Source organism: Misgurnus anguillicaudatus, chromosome 23, assembly GCF_027580225.2.
Source record: "Misgurnus anguillicaudatus chromosome 23, ASM2758022v2, whole genome shotgun sequence".
NCBI lineage: Eukaryota > Metazoa > Chordata > Actinopteri > Cypriniformes > Cobitidae > Misgurnus > Misgurnus anguillicaudatus.
This window is the reverse complement of record NC_073359.2, coordinates 28343726-28364954: the sequence shown is the minus strand read 5'-3', so window position 1 is coordinate 28364954 and position 21229 is coordinate 28343726. Positions and strand designations below refer to the sequence as shown.

The window sequence follows — 21229 nt, the reverse complement described above, 5'->3', positions numbered from 1 at the left end:
CTGAAACCACGCCCGCCTAGTTCAATTCTAGTGGCAGCAGTGGCTGTTTACCCCTCACTCAAGTGGCCACGCCCTTAATTATGCAGAACCTTAAGGCTTAATATAATTAAACGGATGAGTTACAAAAAATTCACCCCTCTCACAGTTGTCATGAAGGGCAAAATTAGCTATATAGACCAAAAACACTTTTTGTACCAGGCTGTAAACACATTATTTTCTACTGTAAAGTTGGGCATTTTTAACATGGTGGTCTATGGGAATTGACTCCCTTTTGGAGCCAGCCGATGAATTGCAATTTAAGTCAAATCCGTATTGGCTTCATCAGAGAGATTGGAAGGTTGGCCCTCGGTTGAAGTCGATGAAGTCAAACTAACATTATAGGTTTTAAACAGGGGAGACAGTATATTAAAGAGGAGTTCTGGTATTTCATTGTTGGTGTTTCCCACAATGCACCACATACGACATTTAGCAACACCACAAAAAATCCATGTGTATTAAAGTCACATCCTTTATCCGCCTCCCTTCCGTTCATTTCGGTGAGCCGGAATGCTGACGCCGGTCTTAATGTGCGCTGATGACTTAAACCAATGTGCCGGCTAATGGACTGTCTGCCTGAAACCTACGGTTGCGTTTTTTCCTCCTCTAAGCTGTTTAGAAACATTCCCTCACTCTTAAACCGTATTCCCAGGACAGTCGCTTCATTCGAACCCCTGACCCACACGCATTTCCCTGTAGGCCTCACTGTTTGGCCTGGGTCGGAGATGGTGCTTTACTTCTCCGAAGCGAATGATAGTCTGTTATGGAGTTGCAGAAAGACCCGTAAAAGCATACAAAAGGATGCATCCCTAAAATAAATCAATGAGGTGTGTAAGGGTGTGGGAAATTCATCTCCCTTCACCTCTTCCCTAATGATCTCACCCTGAGGATGCCAGCGAGCGGTGAGTGCTTTCAGACCGATTCATGTTTTGATTAGTTTAATCCAGCCGGACAAGATCCAGAGAAAGACTGTGACCCTGCCCACCAAAAGACCTTTCTTTTTTAGTCAAAGACAGCGCTATCACCTCATCTCGCTCTTTCTGTCGGCTCTGCGCGGCCTCTTTCCTTTCAAGCGCTCTAATGAATTCCCACAGTGATGCTATCGCGCCAGGACGCTAGAAGCTAGTGCTGCACTCGACTGTATCTTATATCAATCGTACCTGTGTGCTGTCATTTATTAGCGGATGGAGAGGTCACGACCGATAGCTGTAAGTTTATGATTAGCATGAAGAGAAACAAGAGATTTTACAACACTGATGTGACTTATTATTGTAATTATTATTTTATGAATACACTCTAAAAAATGCTGGGTTCATTTCAACCCAGCATTGGTTTAAAAAGGGACAAACCCAACCCACTGGGTTGTAATTTAACCTAGAACAAAATGCTGGGTTGTTTTAACCAACTGTGGGGAAAGTATAAAATTTTTGGGTTAATTTAACCCAAAGGCTGGGTTTATCCCTTTTGACCCAATGCTGGGTTGAAAATAGCCCAGCATTTTTTTAGTGCCATAAATATTGCCTCAAATCAAATTTAGATATTTAAAAAGTTTGATAATTAAAGTGCCATTCATTAATCTTAGTTAAAGCATTAACTAATAGAAACTAAAAATGAACAATGTATTTTTATAATATTTATTAATCTTTGTTTATGTTAGATAATGCAAATTCAGTTGTTCTTTGTTTGTTAAAAATAAAATAAAATATAATATAAAATATAAAATAAAATAAAAGAATAAAAAAAATATATATTATGTGCCTCGGACACGGGTCGGGTATAGTATTTGCAGCCTTAAGTCTCGGGTAATTTAAAAATGAATGTGTTTTTGCGGAACGGACCCGAGATGACCCAAAGTCATTTTCCAAGCTCCCCTCTGTTTGCCAAGTGCGCTTTTGACATCGTGTGGCTGGCGGTAGATTAATTTTCATTGAGCCGGACCTGTCAATCATTTTTGAATCCACACTGGGTGTGGTGCACTGGGTACACACTTGGTGTCGTCGTCAAATAACAAATAACAATAAACAGAACAGCGTGCCAAACTGGTTGCAAGGTCACTGGGGTTTCTGACTGGTGCGTGCGGGCTGCTGACTGCACATGCATTGGTGCTTTTACTTTCAGGTCGGGTAAAAAAAAGTGTGACTGGGTTGGATCGTACTGGGGTCTAATTTTGTCAGAATTTTCTTGGGTTGGGTCTTTCTTTTAAACTATTATTTATGCACGTCAGATTCAGGAAAAAAGTGATTCAGGTAATTCGTGTTGGGTACATTTCTTTGGACCTAGGAAGACCTCTAGTATAGAGCACTCTAGAGCACTCTTCACTATACCTTATCAATATTAGTGCTATATCATCAAATGTAGTGTAATGTTAACTAACATAATTTTATTGTGAAGAATTACCAAAAGAATCATACAATAATAAAATATTAATCATTCTTAAAGGATTAGTCAATTTTCTTAAAAAAATCCAGATAATTTACTCACTACCATGTCATCCAAAATGTTGATGTCTTTCTTTGTTCAGTCGAGAAGAAATTATGTTTTTTGAGGAAAACATTCCAGGATTTTTCTCATTTTAATGGACTTTAATGGACACCAATACATAACAGTTTAAATGCAGTTAAAAATTGCAGTTTCAAAGGACTCAAACGATCCCAAACGAGGCATAAGGGTCTTATCTAGCAAAGCGATTGTCATTTTTGACAAGAAAAATAAAAATTATGCACTTTTAAACTACAACTTCTCGTCTATCTCCGGTCCTGTGATGCGCCAGTGCGACCTCACGTAATTGCGTAATGCCGTGGAAAGGTCACTTGTTACATATATGAAACGCACATTTGAGGACCATTTTAAACAATAAAGTGACACAAAAACATTAATTAGTATCATTCCACATACAACAATGTCAGAACGGTCCTCTTTCTCCACACTTATAAACACTGGGGCGGAGTTTCGCATACGTCATCCGTGACCTCTTGACGTGATGACATATTACGTGAGGTCGCGGTAGCGCATCACAGGACCGGAGATAGACAAGAAGTTGTGGTTTAAAAGTGCATATTTTTTATTTTTTGCTAGATAAGACCCTAATGCCTCGTTTGAGATCGTTTAGAGTCCTTTGAATATGGAACATTTCCTCAAAAAACATAATTTCTTCTCGACTGAACAAAGAAAGACATCAAAATTTTGGATGACATGGTGGTGAGTAAATTATCTGGATTTTTTTAAAGAAAATTGACTAATCCTAATGATAATTAACCCAGTGTTTTATTATAGTAAACGTGGCAGATTACTATATGTATTACCATAGTTTTACTACATAATACACATATTATGGTTAAAGAGCACCTATTGTCCGATTCATGATTTTACATTTCCTTTGGTGTGTAAGTGTGTGTTAGTACATGTTAACGATATGCAAAAGGTACAAACCCCAAAGTAAACAATGAAGCAAGTTATTGTCTCCAAAGTAAATCTCTTTTCTTGGACTACAACAAACACACGGATTGTAGCAACAGTTTACTTCCTGGGATTGGTGATGTAGTAAAGACCGACATTATCATAACTCCTCCCGCTTTTGACTCACAGTCTGTAAGTTAACTCCTGTTAGCATTGTACTGTGACCGAATCATTCAAACATTGTAAGGAGCGTCACATTTCCTGCTGACATATGAGGTATTCAAGCCAATCACAACGTACAGATTAGCTGGCCAATCTTTTATATATACAGTATACTGTTGCTAGTTTTGTAGCTAACTTTTAACATATTATGGGGTGGTATTTGGCTTGATTCTGTGTATGAATAAAATCAATTCATATTTAATTTACATTGAATTACTTTTGAATTCATGATTCAACTACTGTTTTATTCTAGCATGCGACTGGCTGGATTACATCAAGAGTCGTTCTCTGCACACTTTGTAGTTCTCCTCACCAGGCTGTCACACATGATCAGAGAGAAAGTACTCGGCGTTCACACTTTGAACCCGGCACCAGTGCTCGAGCAGAGCCATTCCTCTTCAAGTTGTCCTACTTTCCGAGTCGTGCGTAACGCTTTGTTCAGTTAGAGACGAGCGAGGACGGTTTTGATGCGGTGCACATTCAAATGAATTCCACCTCCCCTCCCGTTCCCGTGTAAGTAATGGCTCTATTTGTTTGGAGTCGGGGCTGTATATTTTCATAATGGGAGCTGAGAGGAATTTGGCAATAAAATGCTCTATAACTCAATTAGAGTTGAGGTAGATTCATATCTACTTTCTTTGTCTAAGGCTGATGTAACTATAGCCATTATTCACACAGATCCAGAGTCAAGATTTCGATTATACGGCGACTTCGAACCGCGCCGCTTCCAGTTACTCTGGGCACCTTGCTAAATGGGTTTAAATTTTTAATTCGCACAGGATCACTGATCACATCTATGAGGGATAGCATAACAGTAATGTGTTTTAAGATCCCCTCTGTAGGGACGAGGGGTTATTTTGGTGGGTGCCAATCTGAGATGAAACCACAGAGGTCTTTGTGTTACGTTTTCTGAGGGTTACCGGATGTTTGATGTGTCAACGGGATACTGGGAGATTTAAATAGAAGTTAGCAGGTCTGTTTGGACACAAATGGTACATTTGAGTGTCAGTGAATGTTTGTATGTTTTGTAATAGTTGTGTATGAGTCTCTCGGTTTGAAAAGATGAATCTCACCATAGTCAGTGTTGGAAATGCAAAGAATTTGAATCTACGAGATCTTGATTTGTGATTTCAATGGGATATGATTTTGTCCACAATGGATTTTTTTCAATACTAAAGATGCACCAATATGTTTTTTCCACCGATATCGATATACAATTATTCAAAGTAATATCTACCGATACCGATAGTTTGGTGTTTATATTAACTTGCATTAACTAAATTCTGAAGATAAAATTTTCTAAATGTTATTTATTTACATAACAATCATTAACTCTTTCCCTGCCAGTGTTTTTAAATAAAAGTTGCCAGACAGCGTCGGAATTTTTTAAGATTTCACAAAAGTTTAATGCCTTCCAGAATTTTTTGCTTTAAATATATAAACATACAATATATCAAATGAGAGAACAGACCATCTGCTTAAAAAACAAAGAAAACTTTTCATCTTTATTTTTTTCTCTTTTTAAAAATACAAAATTTTGAGCAAAAACTGAGATAATACCGATACTGTGCGTTCACCAGACGCGGTAGAGGCGTCAAAAATGCCCTATTTGCGCGTAGTTGGAAGCTTGAACAATTTGAGTTAACTTGTTTCATTCGCCCATGAATTTCTAGTCATTTGAGACATTTACGCGGAAATGTGCATCATAGGGTAATGTATAAAATACATTGGTTAACACGGGGCAAATATCAGCCAAAGTTCAGATTATTCAACTCGCGCGTTTCCTGCGCAACGATAAATTTGCATAGAACGCGCCATCTGTGCCATTCGCCATTGACGAGATAATTTGTCAACGGTGGGGAAAGAGATAACATTAAACTAGTGATGTTTCTTTACATTTTCTGTACACGAAGCTCAAATTCATTGCATTTTCCTGTTCTCTTTTGATTGACAGGATATATCGGCCATGACTATCGTGTGAAAAATTGCTTTTATTGGTCAATACCGATCATTGGCCGATATATCGGTGCATCAATAAATGTAATAAAACCTACATTTCTTCATCTTCATCTAAAATAAAAATTAGGGATGCACCGATATGGAAATTTTGGCCGATACCGATAACTCTTTAAATTTGGGGGTGATAACCGATATCTATAGGCCGATATATATTCATATTATTTTCACAATGAAAAACTTGCAGACCGCGGACATCTTGTCTTTGCGCTAGACTAGCATACTCTTCTTAAGCCCGCAACACGTGTCATCTTCGTGCTATGTCACAGAAAGCACCAATCAAAACTCCACATGGCCAGCAATGAGCAAGTGAAGTGGTTCAACAAACCAAAATAATCCATCATTTATCGGCTTTCATTTATCGGCCTAATTTTGCTATAAGACCGATAACCGATAATATTAAAAATAACGGCCGATATATCGTGCATCCCTAATAAAAATATATATCTGTGTAAAACAACAAGTGGTTTAAACCAGTGATTCACAAAATGGGGGCTGTGGCACCCTGTGGGGCTACGAGATGGTGCCAGGGGGGCCTTAGTTTTATGACATTTTATAAAATACATTCATTTATCATAAAATTATGTGTAATTAAGCCTAAAATTAGATTACAAACCAACAGCAATACATTGTATAATTTAATATGTTTTGTTTATTCAAAATTCAAGTTTTATAATGTTTTATGTAATAATTGTTCGTTGGCGGGGCCACAAAGGGATGCATCGTATAAGGGGACCGCTCGCTAAAAAAGTTTGAGAACCACGAGTTTAAACTCTCCTTAAAATCTAAATTATTATTTTTTGCTTTTTTGCAAAATATATTTACAAAATGCACATTTAGGCATTAATTTACATTCATGCATTTTGGCATTACAAAGTATAGACCGTTTCAGCAGTAAAAACATAAACAAGCGGCTGTCCCGGTCCGCACGTAACTTCCTGTAAACTCCGCTAAGAATAAATAACAACAAAGTTTTTTAAACGTAGTTTATTTATATAACAAGCAAAAAACAACACATAGATTACATAGGAAACCAAAACATTTGTTATTTTCGAGGCATTTGTTCAAGAGTTCAGTTTAGCAACTAGTCAGACCATTAAAAAAACGAAACCAGACGTAATGTTCGGATCCAGATGTGTATCACGTACGTCCAATGAAACCGTCTATACATTTTATCATAATATCCTGGGATCGAACCCACAAGCTCTTGCACAGCTAATGCAATGCTCGACCACTGAGCTACAGAAACATTCACGCTTGAATGTCTCATACATGAATGTCACTTACTTCCACCAATACAAATATATTATTTTTATGACATCGTTCTGCACCGTAGCTTCTCATCAGATTCCAGGCTGTGTGGTAAATTAAACGCTATTGGCTATTTTAAAAGAGGGAGGAGCCATTCAATACATCTCAACCCAATTGGAAATTGTCACCGCATCGAACAAAGCTACATTTCAAGGCACTTTAGTGGCTCTTTAAATACCTGTTGTAAAACCTGCCGGTATCAGACACAGCATCAGGACCGGCTTAATTCATTAATTCACTGAATCAATGCTATAATGACATCATCAATCACAAGTCTCATTTCACTGGCTTGGCTTCATGACGCACAAGATCTTCGGTGACATCCACATATATAAAAAAAATACAAACATGTGATCTCATCCGAAACATTCTGTTTAGAAAATAAATCCCATGTAAATATCACTTTAGATAATTATGGATGCCTGCCTGTGGACCCTGTTTTCCCGTGCATTGGAGTGTTAGCCATGTTGACAATCTCTTGGAAAATGATCTGATATGGTAGCGTGGCCTGTGAGTGAATAAGTGCAAGCCGCATGTCAATGCCTTGAGTGAATTGAGAGCGCAAAGCGACTCTGCCGTAAACTCTCCTCCCGGCTTTTTCATTTCAATAAAAGGCCCTCGATTCCCGCAAGCGTGCCGCGTGATTGGACAAGTGCCGGTCTCTCTTTCAGAGATAATGCGGATGTTGTCATCGCAATCATCATTATGGCTCCTGTGCCTTTCATGCGCGTATGGGTGTGTGTGTGTTATTTACAGGGCTTGTGCTTGCGTGCCGATCTGTAGTAATTTTTTAAATTTGCCAGCAAAGCCGTTGTTTATCCACACCGAGGGTGGGGGTTATAGACGGTGCGTGCGATATCATACGCCTCGTTTCTAATGAGTATGGATTAGCGTGGATGATCCGGGCTTTGCCGAGTTTTTGGTCCGGCGTTCCGGAGGTCAAAGGCAGCCACGGTGCAAATCCTGCAGCTATAGCTTCTAGTAATAATAAACTAAATGATTTCAGCTCATCCGCACTCTAGTAGCCCGGGATAAACACAGATTATATGCTTTGTGTATGGAAAACTTTGATTCATTTTAATGCTGTAAAAAGATTTGCATTTGCACTTTTACCTTCTTTTTTGAAAGTATTAAGTTCACAAGCGATATTTACCTTTTACACAGATAGCATTGTTCATTTCAAGTACGCTCTTCACTGACACTTGTCTGTCTCCATGGTAACCAAGTATGCTTTATCCGGCCCACATTTCTTGCAGATAGCATGTGTAAAGTAAGTTAAATATTTTATTAAATTGTTTCACCCTGATCTTATTTTCCATTGAAAAGCAATGTGGTTTAATGTGTAAAGCATTGCATTTGCAACACAAAGGTCATAGGTTTAATCCCAAATATTGATATAATGAATAGTAGGGCTGTAAGATAAAGTTATTTTGCAATAACTAAATGATTTTAATTCTTCAAAAAGTTATGTATGAGCAAAGTTAATGCACATAGCAGTGTGACTGAAAAGATGAGATTGATGCTTTCTTTTCCCAGAAAGAATGTGAAACAATTTAAAATGTTTATATATATTTTGTTACTATTATTAAAACATTAAAATCGCTTAAAATCATTTAGCAAGGTGTTACGTATTGGGTATTGTTTCTGGGTCGCTTTGGACAAAAGCCAGATGCATAAATGTAAATGTAATGTAATGCTGTGATATCCCAGATGAGAAACGATGAGATCTGGTCCACATCTGCACACATCAGGGCTCTTTTGGCCGGACGGGCGCTCATAAGCAGGTGCGCGCTGACTGATTTATCATAATTAATCCGATGCGTCCAGTCCACTGGTCGGGACACATCTGTGGCCACGCGCTGTGCCCAGTGTCACAAAGTCGACGAAGGGCAATGAAATTACTTTGATTAAAAAACGAAATAAACAATTAATTTTTAGAGACTCCAGATTTTCAGAGCTCAATAATGAGGTGGATCATTACGGCGGTTATTCTGTACTTAAGATCTGATTTGGACCGGGGATTGGAGGGCGCATCTGTCTGATGCAACAAAGCCCCTCTCAAATCCAGATTGGCTTTTATCAAACACAACAAGAACACGGCCTCTATTCATTTGGCAGGCATTGCAATAATTATTATTTTGCCTTTACGGACGGCTGGTCATTTTTAATGGATGCGAAGGCACTTGTCTGTCCTAAAAGGCCCTCTGATGAAAGAGTTTTGGGGATTTTAAATCCGGAAACATTTCGAAGTTTGGGTTTAGTGCAATTTTTATTCGATATAATTTTGAGACAATTGTTAACGTACAATAAGCACAATACAATGAAAATGGATGGTCTTGAATTTACATTTAGCAGACACTTTTATCCAAAGCAATTTACAAAAGTGATGATTTGATGAGAAATTATTTTTGATTTATGTATTGGCACAAGAAGTGGACTAGGGCTGTATAACGATTAATCGCGACTAATCGTTTGCAGAAAAAAAGTTTTTGTTCGCATCATATACGTGTGTGTACTGTGTATAATATTTACGTATATATAAATACACACACATTCATGTATAATTTTAAGAAAATAATATATTTATATTTTAGGTATTTATATTTATGTATAATATTAAAATATAAAATATTCTTTAAATATTTACATGCATGTGGGTGTATTTATATATACATAATTATTATACACAGTACACACACGTATAGACCGTTTCATCGGGCGCACATGCGGTGACACGATAATCGTCTGGTCCGAACTTTACTTCCGGTTTCTGTTTGTTTAATGGTCTGACTAGTTGCTAAAACTGAACTATTTAACAAATACCTTGTTGAAAATAACAAATGTTTTGGGTTCCTATGTAATCTACGTTTTGTTTATTTTGCCTGTTATATAAATAAACTACTTTAAAAGGACTTTGTTGTTATTTATTCTTCGCAGAGTTTACCGGAAGTTATGTGATGACCACGAAAGCCGCGTGTTTATGCTGTTACTGCTGAAACCGTCTATGTGATGTAAACAAAAACTTTTATTCTGCAAACGATTAGTCACGATTAGTTGATTAACTCTTTCCCCACCATTGACAAGTTATCCCGTCAATTAAAAGAAAACATTTGCATTAAAAAAAATTCCTGATGAATTTTTATGTTAATCTGCAATGATTAACATAAAATTTTAATCTCTAATTTACAAATTTTAATCTCTGTTTATGTTTTGATAATCGTTCTGAATCTGATCTCTGACAAAATTCCTTCAGAAAAATGCAATTTTTGCTATTTTATTTTTAGAAAAATACCCATATTTAAGAGTTTATAAGCAGAGAAAAATATAGAAAGGATGAAAAAAAATCCCCATTTTGTTTGTTTGTTTATTGTTTGTTTGAAAGCAGAGGGTCTGTTCTTTCATTTGATATATTTGTATGTTTATATATTTTTAGAAGAAAATTTTCCTGGACGGCATTTTGTGAAACTGAATGGCTGGCGGGGAATGAGTTAAACTAAAAAAATTAATTTTGAGACCTCTTTAAAAAGGAGACAAACCCCCTTACTATGAGGTTTATGCAAACGTGTCTATTCATATTTCATTGAATCTGTTTCCTATTTAAAAGAGACAATTGAGAAATAAAAAGAGATCTCATCTGTCAGGCAGTTTCAGTGGTATGGATGCACCGTTACTGTATTTTAAGCGAGTATCTGATGGCAACATGGAAACGTTCCCAGGAATTCAGAAGGATGAATTATGTCCCTAACCTTACCCTGACTTATGTGCACATGGTGCTGGATCTATTTATCCAGTAACTGAATCAGTCTGGTCTTTATTGTGCCGTGACCTCTGGGGTTTCAGCTCAATGTCGTCTCTAAAATGTGTCCTCGGCACATTTACTGAAGATTTGTTTTCACATATTTGTGTAATTCAGTCACTTGCTGTACAACGTCGGAGTTAGAGATGTTTCTGTAACGTTTTACTTGCATATATAATGCACTGTAAATATATAATGCCATACATTTTACATTTTAAGATTTGTTGCATGTTCTTTTGAATCATTTTAACCGCAGTTACAACACTAATATCTCATTATTGTTGGGTGAATCATATGGCTTGCTCATTTTTGTAACTCAATACACTGTAAAAAAAAATTTTGCTGCCTTAAATTTTTTTGTTGAATCAACTCAGATTTACAAGTCATGTCAACAGAAATTAGTTGTCACAACTTATAAAATATAGTTGAGAAAAGTCAACTTAAATTTATAAGTTATAACAACTCACCTGTAGTTATAACAACTCATCTCTAGTCAAGATAAATAAGAGTAAGTTGAAATGACTTGTAAATCCAAGTTGATTCAACAAAAATTTTTAAGACAGCAAAGTATTTTTACAGTGTATAACTTTTTTATGTAAGCATTTTAAATGCAAAGTTTTGATATTAAAGGCGGGGTGCATGATTTTTGAAAAACACTTTGGAAAAGGGAGTCGGGCGAGTACCAAAACACACTTGTAGCCAATCAGCAATAAGGGGCGTGTCTACTAACGGACATCGTTGCCTGAGTCGCGTATTTGGGGCGGGTCTATCAAAAGAAGGTCCAGATTCTATTGGGGTAGGGACGTGTTTGTTTAGGTCATTTCATATGTCAACATTGGCTTTCAGAGATCATGCACCCCGCCTTTAACATAATTATCATACAAATTAAGCATATTTATCCACAAATTCCTATTATTGTTATGTGAACTATAATGTTTTAATCAGAATTTAGGTGAAAAATATGCTTAAATGTTATAAAAAACAATGTCACTGTGCAAATAATCTTAAAGGGGACATTTCACAAGGCTTTTTTAAGATGTCAAATTAATCTTTGGTGTCCCCAGAGTACATATGTGAAGTTTTAGCTCAAGTACCATATAGATAATCTATTATAACATGTTAAAATTGTCATTTTGTAGGTGTGAGCAAAAATGTGCCGTTTTTGGGTGTGTCCTTTAAAATGCAAATGAGCTGATCTCTGCACTAAATCGCAGTGCCGTGGTTTGATAATCAAGATTAGGGGGCAGTATTATCCCCTTCTGACATCACAAGGGGAGCCAAATTTCAATAACCATGTTTTTTGAGAATGGTTTATTTTTTAGGTTTATATAAGCACTTGTGACCCAATTATAGCACTTAAACATGCAAAAAGTCAGATTTTCATGATATGTCCCCTTTAATATTCTCAAAATATGTTTTTTTTTCATTATGCAAAGTATACATTTATTATGGAGCATTTTCACGGACAGTGCTTATCCTAGTCCCAGACTAAAATGCATGTTTGAGCTGCTTTAATTTAAAAACACCTTGTACTGACATATATTAGTGCCATTGTTTTGTCCCAAGATGCACACCGGTATAGTTTTTATAAGATTTGTTTGTAAAAACTACTTAAATGTCCTGTTATAATTAAGGCCTTATAACAGGAAACTGACCCAAAATGTTTGATTATAATCTTAAAGTATGAACGTTTTGATTTTATGTGCTATGTCGTCTTCAGTGTTTTTTAAAAGGCAAACATTTAATACATTTGTATGTGTAACTAGCATTTTTACAAAGAAAATATTCTGGGTTTTAATGCATTATAAAACATATGAATAATTCATTAAATATACAGCCTTCAATTAGTTCCTTGAATAATTTCCTTAGTTTTTGTTGTAGATTGTAATATTATCAAAACAAATATTATAGATTAAAAACAGCAGCGTCGGAAGTATCTCACTCTTTTCCTGTCACGTTTCTGCGTCTGAAAGAGTGACCGAATCTTTTCTGCAGTTTTGCCTCCTGTTTTCATCATATCTCCCAATTTACCCTGCACCATGATGCTCCACCATCTGTCGCTACGGTGACCGTTTCCCATGCCAGTGCGTTAGAGAGGCCCTGAGAGAAGCAGCCACATTTAGACCCTTATTAGTTCGTGTCGAAGAGCGCGACCCCACCCGTATCAAAACAGAATTGTTTAATATATCATAGATTGTCTGGAAATGATCTTACAGACCGATGTCCTCCTTTAACATTGAGGCTAATGTACTGTCGCATCCCCTGTCGGGCAAGTGCTAGCGTTAGCTCAGAGCTATGCTATATTCAGCCAGATTAATGAAGCATCCGAGGAAGGGAGTGTCAGCTACACAGGAGCGGCAGCGTAGCAGCGTGTGTGCCGAGAATAAATGTCGTACATTAAACTAATTCCCATCGCGGGCGCTCGCTCGTCTTGGCAGGCAAAGCCGAGAGGACGCCGAGCGGCCCACCCTCCCTGCCCCACAGCCTTGTGGGAGCTCTCTCGGCTCTCAGCTGTTATGATTGGGTAGTCTCGAATTAAAGCGGCCCTTCAGGACCGGGAATCATGTCCGCCCGCTGGCTGGCTGGCTGGTTGTCGTGGAAACCGTCTCCCAGAGGAGGCTTGGGTTTGTCTATGGGCTGCAAGAGGGATGAGTAGAGAAATGAGAAAAGGAAACTTGTCGGAGCTCAAAACCCTTTGACCTTTGTGTAAACGATTAAACAAGCAAAAGGGAGTCTCGGGGGTCGTTCAGGTCGACATTTTAAAAAGGATGGCAAATGTCTCAATTTTGGGTGAAACGCAATGGAAGCACATGTTTAGCACAAGTTTTTGTTGCAAGTTTAATAATAAAAACCAAGACGATCTTATTGTAGAGATCAAAATAAAATGTTTTAAGAGGTGCCAATTTTGTATGAATTATGATGTCAATTGTAGATGAATGTATGAAAAAAACAAACAATGAAGCTCTAAACCAGGGCAGATCAAACTAAAATGTATTAATGATGTTGAACAATTGTATACGAATTAGACACTGCATAAACAGGGGTGTGCCTCATACGACCTAAAAACTGAAGCTGTTGGCTCTTTGATCGCCCCCTGGTGGCTGGATGCAGTACAATTTAAACGTTCGGACTCGGGTCAAAAGAAAAAATAAATTACACTTCCAATAAAATTTTCTGAAAAATGGCTTCGGTCCTTTAAGGTAGTTGTTATCACGCTGATATATGTTTGATTGTTAATTTTTGTGATAAGTTTCATTTAAGCTAGTAATTTGACGCTATAACACATAACTTACGGAAAACTCTGTTAAGAATAAATAACAACAAAGTACTTTGAATGTAGTTTATTTATATAACAAGCAAAATAAACAACATGCAGATAACGTAGGAAACCAAAACAGATGTTATTTTCGACGAGGTATTTGTTCAAGAGTTCGGTTTAGCAACTAGTCAGACCATTAAAAAAACTGAAAGTTCGTAAGTTGAAAGTAAAGTTCGGACCAGACGCATATCTCGTCAACGCACGTGCGTCCGATGAAACCGTGTATAGAAATGGAGCGTGTCGTTATGATTGACAGCTTCTCTGAGCGGACTCTCTGAGCTTCGAGGGAAGATTAAACTATTAATTTTCGATATCTGTGTTATTTCACACTGACAAAATGTTTTGTTCAGAAGTTCTGTACCAACCGACATACAGGATCTGACGGATCACTGAGTTTTTCCGGTAACGTTAAATGTGGGCTAAATAAGCTAATTAATAATGCTATTAGGTAAGATAACACGCCTAACGTTAGTTAAAACAGACAGCATGAACTAAAGATCGTTCATTTTGCTATCCAACACATTGTTATAGACTAGTTGTTCGTTTTAAAGAATTAAAAAATAGTCATACTGTTTTAAATATATAGTGTATTATTATGTATCTTTATATTTAAGTCGTTAGTTGTATTTTTATTTACCTTACCTTAATTTAGCAAGCCAGTCAAATGAGACTTTCAAGGGGCGTGGTTGAATTGGGCAGCATTTGGGCGAAAGTTTGATACCACACAGCTCCACCTCCGGGTTTACAGACGATTCCGTTGCACATGCCCTGTCTACAAACTGACGTTTTTGCGTAACATGTCAGCACCCATTGTTGTTCATTTTACAATAGATTGAAGCGCTGTCGCTTCGTCCATCTTTTTTACAGTCTATGGAGAAGCTAACTACAAATGGCCAAAGAAATGTAATAACAATATACAAGCAAACAGGGCTCCAGACTGCCACTGCATTTTGCCACCAACATTTGAGAGTGTGCCACTGAATTTTACATCCATTCGCACATGTGCGACCAGTAAATTTGACCTTTTTTTGTGATGTGACACTGAATTTGAAACAGCACATTGTACTTTCTGCATTTATCATTAAAATATGTATTAGTAATACAGTGGAAATTAGTAGAAATGTGAATATTTGGTTAGCATGTTGATTTACAGTGTGTGCCCCTAAATTTTCTGGTTGCGCCCCTAAAATGTTCAGTTGGGGGCCACTGTGCTCCTAGTGAAAAAAGTTAGTTTGGAGGCCTGAGCAAAAGACATTTTGTTGCAATGTTAAGTTTAATAATGTTATAAAAATGGAAAGACCAACATGATCTTGGACTTAAGAGAAAAACGTAAAACATAATTTTATTTCGTATGAATTCGTACACTGAGAATCCTACAAAAACCGTAATTGTACGATTATCTGATAAAGCAAGAACGAAGCTTCAGCTGTAAACCCAACATCACTAGGGCGAACCCGATCAAAACTATAATGCACGAATGAGGTCATAAAAAATAAAAACACTTCATAGAATAGTTGCGAATTGCAATGAGATTATGTTGCGAAAACTATAGAAATGACAAAGATAAATTTGTTCCTCGTTTGTTCACTATCACTGTAAAAAAAACTGTAAAATAACTGCCAGCACATACACCAGCAATCTACTGTAATTTTATTGTAAAAATATGGTTTATTACCGTAAAAATGAAATACAGTGTGGCGACCGTACCTGTGACTAAATCATTGAAATGTTGAGGAAATGTTCATCTGTCAGTCTATTTCAATAGACTAACTTTTCTTTATTCCTCTTTTGCTTTAGGTTCAACCAAATCAGGAGACGCCGCCCCAAACCAGCTGAAGAATGGAGCTGAAGGAGTTTTAAAAACATTAAACAGGTAAGAAAAGCTTTATCAATGCACATATTTAAAGAAGAACAAGCCATTGATATGTAAACGCTTCAGTTTTCCTGACAGGTACCAGCTACTGGACATCTTAAAATGACAGTTGTGTGCTATTTTCTGTATCTGATATGATGTGAAGACAACATCTTTTATTTAAATGGACATGTGCGTTCAGCTGCAAGAATAAACATCTTTTCCTTGTCTGATCAGATGGTCACACATAAGCCTGTATGTGGATGTTTATCTTTGTTTTTGGCTTATATCAATCTCTTTCATTTTTGTAGCCACATTAGATCTGTAAATGCGATTTCATAAACCACATCTAAACTACGTTTGTAGGTGGTTAGAAATTTGATTCAAATCTGATTTGTTGAACAGGCAGATCAGATGTCTCATAGTTTTATTTATCAAAGACTACTGATATTAGACACCCCGGACGTACACCCATCTGATTTACTCAATATACAGCGAGTCGGCCATAGAGATCCAAATCAGATTTGTGCGTAGCCCAAGATGTACTTCAGTCAAAACATCCTCGTCCTGGTTACATTATCAAGTCCTTCCGGTTTGGAATCAATGACCGTATGGCACTTTCGTAGGTTTATCCTTTACTATCAGAAGTCAAACGGTGCACATTCGAGCAGATTATTCGTGTTTCTTTTCAACAAGTGGAGTGCAGAGGGTCGACACATCTGGAGCTGTTGCCGCAGGCTGTTTGTGAGACGGAGAGAGATGGAGAAATGCTATCAACTGAATATTGCATGCCGTACCGCTGTAACAGTGAGATATGGGTATTGCGCGGGGTCCACAAAGACCTCATTTCTGTTTTATTACCGAGCGCTGTCTGTGGTCTCCTGAATTCTCACGTTCTTCACGCCGGTGGTAAACAGCACTTATCCGGAGATTCCTTACTTGTGAAGAGGGCCTGTGTGTGAATCTGTACCGTGGCACTCATGCATGCTTTGGTCGGATTTTTGCAACACATCGCTTTCTGCAGGCGATGCATGCAATATACTGCTGCGGCCTGACGGTGTGTTTAATGCGGTCCGTATTAAAGTCTGCTTTGCCCTCCAACTTTAATTCGAATGAAAAACAAACGGTAATAAATTACCCTTATTCAATTATCAACGCTCCGATTACTTATGGCAGTATTTAAAGAAATGCAAATGAAGTTAGAGTCCGGAGGTGATGAATATTTATTGTGCTAGCTTATATTATTTCATGGTGTTTGGGAATCAAAGATGCATAACTTTTTAGATGTTCCAGTAATGAGGGCGTATAATAGCATGTATTATATTTTCATCGTTTTTTGTTACGTCTATGCTGTCTGTGCTTATTTGAATTTACTGTGAGGTTGCTTTGCAACAATGCAAAATGGTAGTAGAAACTTTAAATTAAATTAAAACCTTTTTTGTTTATAGACGGTTTAACGACGGCTTTCATGAAACAAAATGTAACTTTCGGGAAACTTCGGCAATGAATCAATAACAACAGAGTACTGTAAAGGTGAAGTGTGTAATTTTTAGAAGGATCTCTTGACAGAAATGCAAAATAATATACAAAACTATATTTTCAGGGGTGTACAAAGACCTTTCATAATGAACCGTTATGTGTTTATTACCTTAGAACGAGACCTTTTTATCTACATACAAAGAGGGTCCCCTTACATGAAAGTCGCCATTTGTGCCACCATTTTTCTACAGAAGCCCTTAACGGACAATTTTTTTTTACTAAGTTGTCTCCGACGATGACATGTTTGTCCGGTGGCTACCGTAGCTTTTCTATGTGTTTCAAAAGCAAGGGGTGAGCAGTGGACTACCCCTGTTGGTTGCAATTCGCAACCTCACCACTAGATGCCGCTAAAATTTACACACTGCACCTTTAAAGTAGTTTATTTCTGATAACAAGCAAAAAAAGATTACATTAGTTCAATTTATAGCTAAAGCGTATCAAAAAGTACACGTTACTGTGTAAAATGTGTACTATATAATGTATAAAATCTTAACTAATGTCGCTGCAAAACTTTCACATAGCAGTGATCCATGATCAACGTCTCCCCTCGTCTTTAAGAAACCAAAACATTTGTTATTTTCGACAAAGTATTTGTTCCAGAGTTTAATTCAGACACTAACCAGACCATTAAACAAACAGGGACCGGAAGTTAGGCTACATTTACATGGAAACGATCTAAAAAGAAAACGCAAAAGTGGTGTTGCGTTATCACTTTTTATTTCGCGTTTATACAAGCGTTTTGAGGGGGCAATCTGCGTGCATATGGTGACCGAAAAGTGTGCGATATTCGATGTAGTATGCACTCCAGGCGGCATGCTTGTGATGTAAATGCATACGCGACTAGAGCCACCATGAGCAGACTTTTGCGTTTTTACGCAACAGTAGATCGTTTTTAAGATTTTCACTCTGGAGGTTGATTTCACTTTTTTGCATTTTTAAGCATTAAAAAACGCTGTCGCAGTGTAAACGAAAGACACATCCGATAAAATGTTTTTAGGTTTTCATCCTCGAGTGCTCTCGTGTAAACAGGCCCTAAGTTACATCCAAACGCGTAACGTCAACGCACATACATCCGATAAAATCGTCTATATAGTGTGATTTTTATGATTAAGGGTTTTTAATTCCACACAAAGCCCTCTATTGAATGTATGCTTTCTTAGGTTATACAAACATTTTTGCCATTTGTTTTTTACCTGTAGCTCAACTGGTAAAGCACTGCAAAGGTTGTGGGTTTGAATCCCAGAATCACACATACTGATAAAAATGAATGTACGATGTAGATCGCTTTGAATAAAAAGCATCTGCCAAACGCAGAAATTTATATTTGATTTTTATTTAAATTTGCTCCTGTTTTCTAAAAAAGTAGTTCTTTCTGCGACTTTTTGGTTTCTGTAATACCAAACGCGAATTCAACGGTTTGTGCAAGTAGATTACATACAAAGTCAATGCAAAAACACGAATAGACCCGAACTCGCGCAGGGTGACGCAAAATGTGCGGCATGATTGCCGAAAAATTTGCTATTCGCCTCAAACTTGTTTTCGTGCAAATTGAAAATATTAAACTCAAAGTTAAATCTCGCAAATAATCTAGAGCGAGGAACATGATGCTTTGCGTTTGGTGTGTACGTAGCATGAGGTTTGGGTTTTAACTGGAAACTTTTATCTTTAGGAGTGTGGTGTGCATTTGCAGCAAACATTGGATATTTCGACTGTTAGATGTGATGGATGGGGTTACTTATAAGCACAGTTTTGGATATGCCTTGAGCTCTGTTGATATCCTGGTGAAATGTGTTCGCAGTCCTGCTGATCTGAGTTTGAATAGTGGAGATTTTCAGTGCCAGAATGAGTTAAAGTCGGTTGAGGGCACATTGCATTGTGGACAAATCCTTTTCTGTCCTGTCTGAGTCTCTGCAGGCGTGGGAGACTCATGGAGTTTATTTGGGCATACATTATGTACTGCCAGGAAAACACATATGAATATTGGGATTGATTTAATGATATGAAGATGCATGAATATGTAAATATGCAAATATGTATTTAATTCAGTATCCCTTGATTTAATTTAATGAAAAATTAAAACTGACCATGTTTTTATACTTATTGTGCATGTCAATTTTCTATTACATTATTCAAAGTCCACTTGGTTGAGCATTGCATGAGCAACTCAAAGCTCATTGGTTTGATCCAACGAACACTTATACTTATAAATTGCATAGCTTAAATGCAGCTTTAGATAAAAGCATCAAAGAGAGAGAGGCAGAGATGTTTCATAGACACCAAAAGAAAAGAGTTGTGTGTGTTTGCAGTAGATGAGCTTGCTGCTATAGACTGTGTGTGTCAGGTTGGAGCTGATATCTGCTGATTAGTTTCTCTGGATGGCAGGCGGTGTGTTTGTACTGCAGTGCTGTGGTATACTGGACCTCTGACCCGCTGGGTAAACACAACCAGAGAGTCGCTGCCTCCAAATAAGGCCAAGACATCTACAGAGCTGTGGAAAACCTGCCATCCTCTACAGCCCACCGAGCACACACTTGTCTCTCTCTCTTCACATTTGAGTTCTGCTTTATTCCCACTGTCATCTTTTTATCTTTCTCGTCTTTTTATTCTCTTAAAGGAACAGCATCTAAAATTGAAATTCTGGTACGTTGACTGTTGTGTTGTTATAAAACCATAGGCCAGATTTACTTTACACCGGGCAAAATAGCGTGATAGCACAAATTCAAAAAGATGCTGATGGGAGTGGTAATATCTGCGGGTTAATTAGGGGCAAAATAAATAACACAGGCGCAAAAGCTGATTTCCATAATGAGCAACGCAGTCTATTAAAAGCAACACAAATTAGTTCAGAGTCGCAAATAAGCAGAGCTGATGCTGCTCAGGTGCGGGAGATAGACTAACGCCTGATGCACTTGAGTTCAACACCACGGACATCTCAGCTGAAAATTCAGGGTGTGAAATCCCACCTAACGAAGCCACAGTACACTGAAAAGAACTGGAGGGAAAAAATAAAGTTTAAAAGAAGTTTTGAAACACCAGGGGCCTCATTTATAAATGTGCATACGCACAGATTTGATCGCAAAAAGTGTGCGTACGCCAAAATTCCACGGCCATATTTATAAAAACTGTCTTTGACGTGGAAAAGTGCTTAGCGCCACATCACGGTCTGAGCAGACATACGCACTTTTGCTTGTCTGATTGCTGCAGGTTTTTCAAAAATAAGCCATTCTTGCTGATCGAAAAGGGTTTAAACATTGACACCCGCTCTGTCATTTGTCTATGACATTAATTAGGCATCGTTTAAAGGCGGAGTCCATGATGTTTGAAAGCCAATGTTGATGTTTGGGATCGCCTAGGCAGGCACGCCCCTGCCCCAGTGGAGTCTGGACCTTCTGTTGATGGACCCGCCCCACACATACGCAATCCGGCAAGGATGTCTGTTAGTAGACACGCTCCTTACTGCTGATTGGCTATAAGTGTGTTTTGGTAGTCGGCCCGTCTCCTTTTACAAAGCGTTTTTCAAAAATCGTGGACTCCGCCTTTAAAGGCGAGATCTGAAACTGCTCAGGTGCGCACAAGTTCAAGATCATTTGCAATTTATAAATTTCACATTTGAAAGAAAGGGGTACGCGTGTTTTCTGCGCGTACGTTTGGTTTATGAATCACACGTACGCATTTTTGATAAATGATAGTAAGATCAAATGTAGGACGGTTTCTACGCAGCATTTTATAAATGAGGCCCCTG

The 21229-nt window shown here is 37.7% G+C and overlaps 1 protein-coding gene across 1 annotated transcript in view; it reads left to right on the top strand.

Moving 5' to 3' along the window:
* ptprsa (protein tyrosine phosphatase receptor type Sa) overlaps window positions 1-21229 on the top strand; it is a 240010-nt gene that overhangs the window by 34015 nt on the left and 184766 nt on the right. Inside the window, exon 2 of the mRNA XM_055217681.2 lies at window positions 15894-15969. The gene's annotated coding sequence lies outside the window, so the exon portion shown is untranslated. The remainder of the gene's footprint in view (window positions 1-15893; window positions 15970-21229) is intronic.